Source organism: Calypte anna, chromosome 1, assembly GCF_003957555.1.
Source record: "Calypte anna isolate BGI_N300 chromosome 1, bCalAnn1_v1.p, whole genome shotgun sequence".
NCBI classification, from domain to species: domain Eukaryota; kingdom Metazoa; phylum Chordata; class Aves; order Apodiformes; family Trochilidae; genus Calypte; species Calypte anna.
The window spans coordinates 135584670-135590692 of record NC_044244.1 but is presented as its reverse complement, the minus strand read 5'-3'; positions in this window follow the sequence as shown (position 1 = coordinate 135590692).

Here is a 6023-nt window from a genome sequence, read left to right as displayed (position 1 = left end):
TTCCCTCCTCGCTGGGCGTTTTGAGAATAAGGAGGTGCAACGAGATAACCTGTATCCTGAAAGGCTGATATTCTGCAAAGATCTCAAAAGGAAAATAAAATTAAAAAAAAAAAACAACAAACATTACAAAATCTCATTCTGAAGCAAGAGACAAGGAATAACATCAAAACATGGGGTCCTAGGGTCCTACAATAACCCCCCCTTAGGGAAAGAGTAATTCAAGCTTTCAAGATATGAAACATTTTGTAGCTCCATTACTGCAAAGTTATGTTTTCCCTTCTAAATGAGCCCTCATGCCAGTAGCTGTGTGGGCTGCTGTTGGGCCAAATGTTGATATATTGAAACTGTAGCTCCACCAGGGATTTCTGACAGCCCTATTTCCTATTAAGCACTATTCCCAAGGAAATGAATGCTTGCCACTGTTTATTCACCGGAGTGGTTTGTTTCATATGTACTGTGCAATGCTTCACTATACTTCTAAATGAAGTTATTTGGGTGGGTATCAAAAGGAGAAAAAAATAATCCTCTCTGGATTTATTTTATTTCCATATCACCCTTTGCATCTTCAGAAACTTGTTTGGTGATGGTTATTTTTTCTTTTTCTTTTTTTTTTTTTTTCACCTAGGGCAGCCACAAATGCAGAAGTTTTCAACAGCAACAGGAGGTGTCACTTCAGCAGTAAAACAAGCAAGTTACACTAAAAAGACGTGGGGTTCCACAGAGCTCCATTCTTAGCTCATTTTCACTGCTGAGGTGAAGCAATGGAGCCCTGAAGAGTTTTACTGTCTGACTTCATTTTTTTCCCTCATCACAGGCTGAAGTAATTGTGCATCAGCACAACTTCAGGAAAGTCAGCTAAGGACATGACTGTAACTACTTTAAAAGTGTATGCAAGATACTTAGCTGGGATTTTTTTTCAAGATACTTTTGTATACCAATATTTTCCATGAGCTGTTCTCACATTAATTTGCTTTCATATCTTTTTGAGATACTCTCAAGTTTCTGAACTTTCTGTTGTAGGAAGTGTTGTGTTTAATTAGTCCTATCAACTAACTATAGCTCTATGATATGTCAATGTATATGGAAGGAGAATAAAGTTTACATTTCTTAGGTCCCAGACTAATACAATTTTAATGGAGAAGTCATAGCCTACTAATGAAGTAACTCAACTAAGAATAGCTACAACTCAAATTTTCTTTAGGAAAATGCCAAGATGAAAAGGAAAGTTTGTATTAATATTGAAAAACAGATTTTTGTATGAAGTTCTGACTATCTGACCAATCAGCTGGGAAACACCTGTGACACAATTTTTCACATTTTCCTTTCCATTCAGTGTACACTACACATACGTGCCAACTGAAAACTCAAAATGGGAAACTAGCTCTGTTATAAATGGCAAGACATCCAACTCTGGTAATGGCAGTGTAAACTACTTTGTTTCTAGCTGGTCAGAGTCCTTTTTAATCTACTTTTGATATCTTGATACAACGGTTATATTAATCCTTAGAAAAGGTTGAATTATATTCCATTGTTTTTTCAGCATTATCAGTCCCAGATGTAAAAAAGCAGGTTCCAGATGGATAATGTTTCTGTTCGAACCTCATGTTTCTTAGAGGTTTGAAAATATGCAAGTTGCACATTTTCAAACTTTCCTCCACACTGTAGCATCACAGAATAATCCAGGTTGCAAGGGATCTCTGGAGGTCACCAGGTTTACCCTCTGCTCTGAACATGAACAGCTGAGTTTTGAACACCTCCAAGAATGGAGATCCCACAGCTTCTCTGGACAAATGTTCCAGCATTTGACCATGTTTACAGTGAATTTTTTTTTCTTAGTATCTAATTTAAATTTCCCATGTTCTCATTTGTGCTGGTTGCTCTTTTAGTCTTATCTCTGTGTTCCTTTGAGAAGAGTGCAGCTCCATCTGTTCTCTCTATCTTTCCATTAGATTTTTGCAGACAGAAACAGGACTTGTTGTCTTCTCCCTTTATGTCCCTGTGCTCTTGGTGATCTTTCCCTGGTTAGTTACAGTGTGTCAGTGCCTGTCTTGTGCTGTTGAGCACAAAACTTGACATCATACATCAGAAGTGGTCTCAAAAATGTTGCTTACAGGGGAATAATCTGTTTCCTCAACTGCACTCTCACTGGTAAAGTGCAAGGTACAGTTGGACACCTTTGACACGAGGAGATTTCTGACTAATGTTCACCTTAGTGTCAACCAGGTCATCCAGTCTCCTTCTGCAAAGCTGCTTTGTCTTGGGCTGACCTCCAGGTTTTGTTGGTGAAAGGGTTTATTCCATTTCTGATACAGCACTTTGTGTGTTCCTTGGGCTGAACCTTGCTATTTTCCCATCAGCCCAATTCTCCAGCCTATTTCCATCTCAAGCATCAGCTCTGCCCTCCAAAATGTCAACTATCCTTCCCCAGTGTATTTTTCTGTCTGAAAATCTGTTGATCGTGGAATCTGTCCCGTTGCCAAGGACCTTACTAAGGATGCTAAATAGTAGTGGTACCAGTATCAGTCCCTGAGGGATGTAACTAGTAACTTACTGTCAGCTGAGGTTTGTATTCTGATCACAACACATTGATCCCACACCGACTTCAGTCTCACTGGTTTTCCACTAACCTTTTTTCACTTCTTTTTATCTTGCCAACAGAGGCTGTCAAAGGGCTTGCTCAATTCAGATTCTGTAGTATCCAGGATTTTACCTCTGTCCACAGCATGGATGGATGTGCATGATTTGCCTTTTGTAAATCCAGACAGCTTCTTCTCCTTTGTGTACTTTGAAATGGCATCAAGAAGGTTTGCTTCATTATCTTCTCAAGGACAGAGATCTGAAAAGACTGAAAACAGTTTTAAAAAATAAAATGCTATGTAAAAAATTCTGTCTTTCACATAAAATTAGGCATGTAGCTCATGCTTTAAAGTGAGAAAAGGGAACACACAAACACCTGTTCCTAGCACACTGTCTGTAGTTTGTCCACCCTTGAAAGAATCAGGAACATACAGTTGTATATGTAGATTTTTTTGAGAAAATATACTATCAGTTTTATATATTACCTTCCAAACATAGCTCCAGCCAGTGCTGTGAAGAATTCATGTTGCATACACTGACTTGCTACAAAAACTTCCAAAATCTTCTGAAAACTTCATTCTAGTGGCCAGTGAAATAAATATAGGTAAAACTCTCTTCCTGCATGTAGAAGGAGCTATAGCTAAGCTGGCTTTTTGTGACTGTAGTTTAGACAAAGAAGCCAACAGGGCTCACAGTGCCTTGAGCTGCAGGAACATCAAATCTCAAAAGTATAGGAGACCTCAAGGCCTAACTATTAAATATGTTCACTTATTGAGCTGGTGCATCTTGAATACATATGTGAGGAGGGCAGTACTTTCTAAGTACTTTTTGCAGTTATCCTACTTCATATTAGCAGGCACTGGTTTTATCTTAGAAGGCATCAGGAGCTTCACCACTAACATCAGTGTCAGTAAAGTCAATGCTTATGCCATTCTCTCTTATATATCTTTCTTGCTATCAATACTAGGAATCGGCAGCAATGCTAGCAATACTCTTCACCTATGAAGTATCCAGAGGTAAGGTTTTACAGCTGGGGACATACAGCTCTTTATGACTGCAGCTATATGGCAAGGGGACATTTCTTTGTCTCCCTTCAAAATATGTTACTATAATAGAATCAACACTGTATTCTCAGTGCAGGATTCTGAGATGCTGCTTACAAGTAATGATGCACAGGTTTCTGGAGGCTGCAGCAGTACACACACCCTGAAAATTTCACTGTATTTAATTCTAATGCTCTTCTTAAGCTCTTGTACCTCTCGATCCCTGCTCACCCACTAGATGGCATGATCACTCTGCTCTAGGAAAACGGCGTGCACATCTGCTTTCCGGAGTCACTTGAGACATCAAAATCAAGGAAGCACAGACCAGGAATTAAAGGGCATTAAATCTCTATGTGAAAGTTCTAATTCAGAAAAAACAAAACAAAACAAAACAAAACAAAACAAAACAAAAAAAAAAACACCAAACAAAACAAACAAACAAACAAACAAACAAAAACAGAAAAAAAACCCAGAAAAAAAACACCCTACCTTTGTTCTGTGCACTTTAAGGTTTAAGTTTAATTTAATTGATTCTTCTGTGAGCTTTTTACGGTGTCATGAGAGATTTTTTGCACCTTCTTTTATTTACTATCTCCAAGGGTGCAGAATCCGTAACTTCCCTGAGCAACCTGTGTAATGCAGGGTCAACCTCACCATAAAATGATGTTTCATGACGTTCAGAGGGAAATAAACCTGTGTTTCAGTTTGTGCCCACTGTCTGTGGTCCTGTCACTGGGCATCACTGAGAAGGGCCTGGCTCCCTCTTCTTTGCACCCTTCCTTCAGATGGGAGCTGGCTCTTCACTAGGCTAAAGAGTCCCAGCTCTTTCAACTTTTCTTCAGCTTTTCTCCAGTCCCTCCACCAACTTCATGGCCTTTTGTTGTACTCTCTCTAATATGCCCATGGGAGCCCACAACTGGGCACAGGATTCCAGGTATGGCCTCAGCAGTGCTGACATTGTAATGAAGTAGTAGAAGTACTCCACAGTTCTTTCTGTGCTTTCTCTTTCATACTACAAATGTGATAAGATCTGTAGAAAGAAGTTAATTTTAATGCATATCTTAGATTTCTTTGCTAATCACTAAGGAATACAGAAAGATGTAAGGACTGCAGCAATTTCTGTCATTATTACAGCCACATCCTCACCCCCTGCAAAAGTTCTCTGACACTCTCAGAGTTTGCCTCTCCTCTTTCTGTCATGGCCATACTCTTCGCTGCTGGTAAAATACAACAAGAGTTTTCAGGTTTTGCTTGGTATTTTTTTCCTCTTTTTTCTTGGTTGACTGTGAGGCTTGATTCAACAGCAGTGTCACCACAAGAATCATTTACTAAGTTTGCTTTTCAGCATCATAACTATATGCATGGCTTACAGAAGTCAATGAGACATCAGTATCTTTGTTTTGTTGCTGACCCCTTACACTTCCTCACTTTACCTTGTCCTCTCATCCCTTTCCAGTTTCAAATTAACCCTAGACTTTTTGTTTTGTTTTGTTTCTCAGTTACCATTGTTTCTTGCTCATGAAGTGCCCAAGAGTCAAAATCTGTTAAAAATCGATCTTGCAATAATCTTGGATGCGAATATTCTGTCTTGCTCAGAAGCTGCTGTGAAAACCTGTCATAGCGTAAAGCAATAGTCTTTCCTGCCTTTATATGTTCCTTCAAATGCCCTCCATTTTCTGGAGCTTCTACAGGGATAGTGAGGTTTATCAAGAGGAATCTTTAGGAACAGAACCCAGCACTGCACACAATCTAACAAGGGAATAATAAAATGCAAGATTAGATGTTTCATAGTTGTGGTGAAAAGAGTAGTGAGAATATGAACACTTGAAAATATAGTTCATCAGTGAAAAGCTCTTTGGTTTGCAGATCTTTTAATTTATTCTTGATTTTTTGCTAAAAAAATGTTCACATATAACAAATATCTATTTTTCCCACTCCAAATAGATATATCCACAAATCTGAAAATTAATTTTCAATGAAAACTTAGAGTAAAAGGAAATTACTTGCCTGTTCTGTAAGCCTGGACTTACAATTGGCAACATTTGGCAACATTTTTTTTTCTGCACTTCATTTTCACTTTTAAAGTCCATTCTGTAGCAAGCTTGAAGCTCAAAATCAAGCCTTCTCCAAAAGTAAGAAAATTCCTGGGTTTAAGAAGCTAAAAAAAAATAATTTGCAAGGATATCTGTACTAGAACACACTTTGTTTATACATTCCTGAAGTAGAAGATATGGCTCTGACCTTCACATCTCAGTGCATTCCCTATCAGAACAAAGTACAGGTAGACATAAGGTCAGAGAATAGGAAAAAAGAAATGTTACAAAAATGCACTCTCTTTTTTCAGTAGCTCAAAGGAATTCTATCATTATGCAAAAGACACCTCCCTAAACACCCTAAATTTTA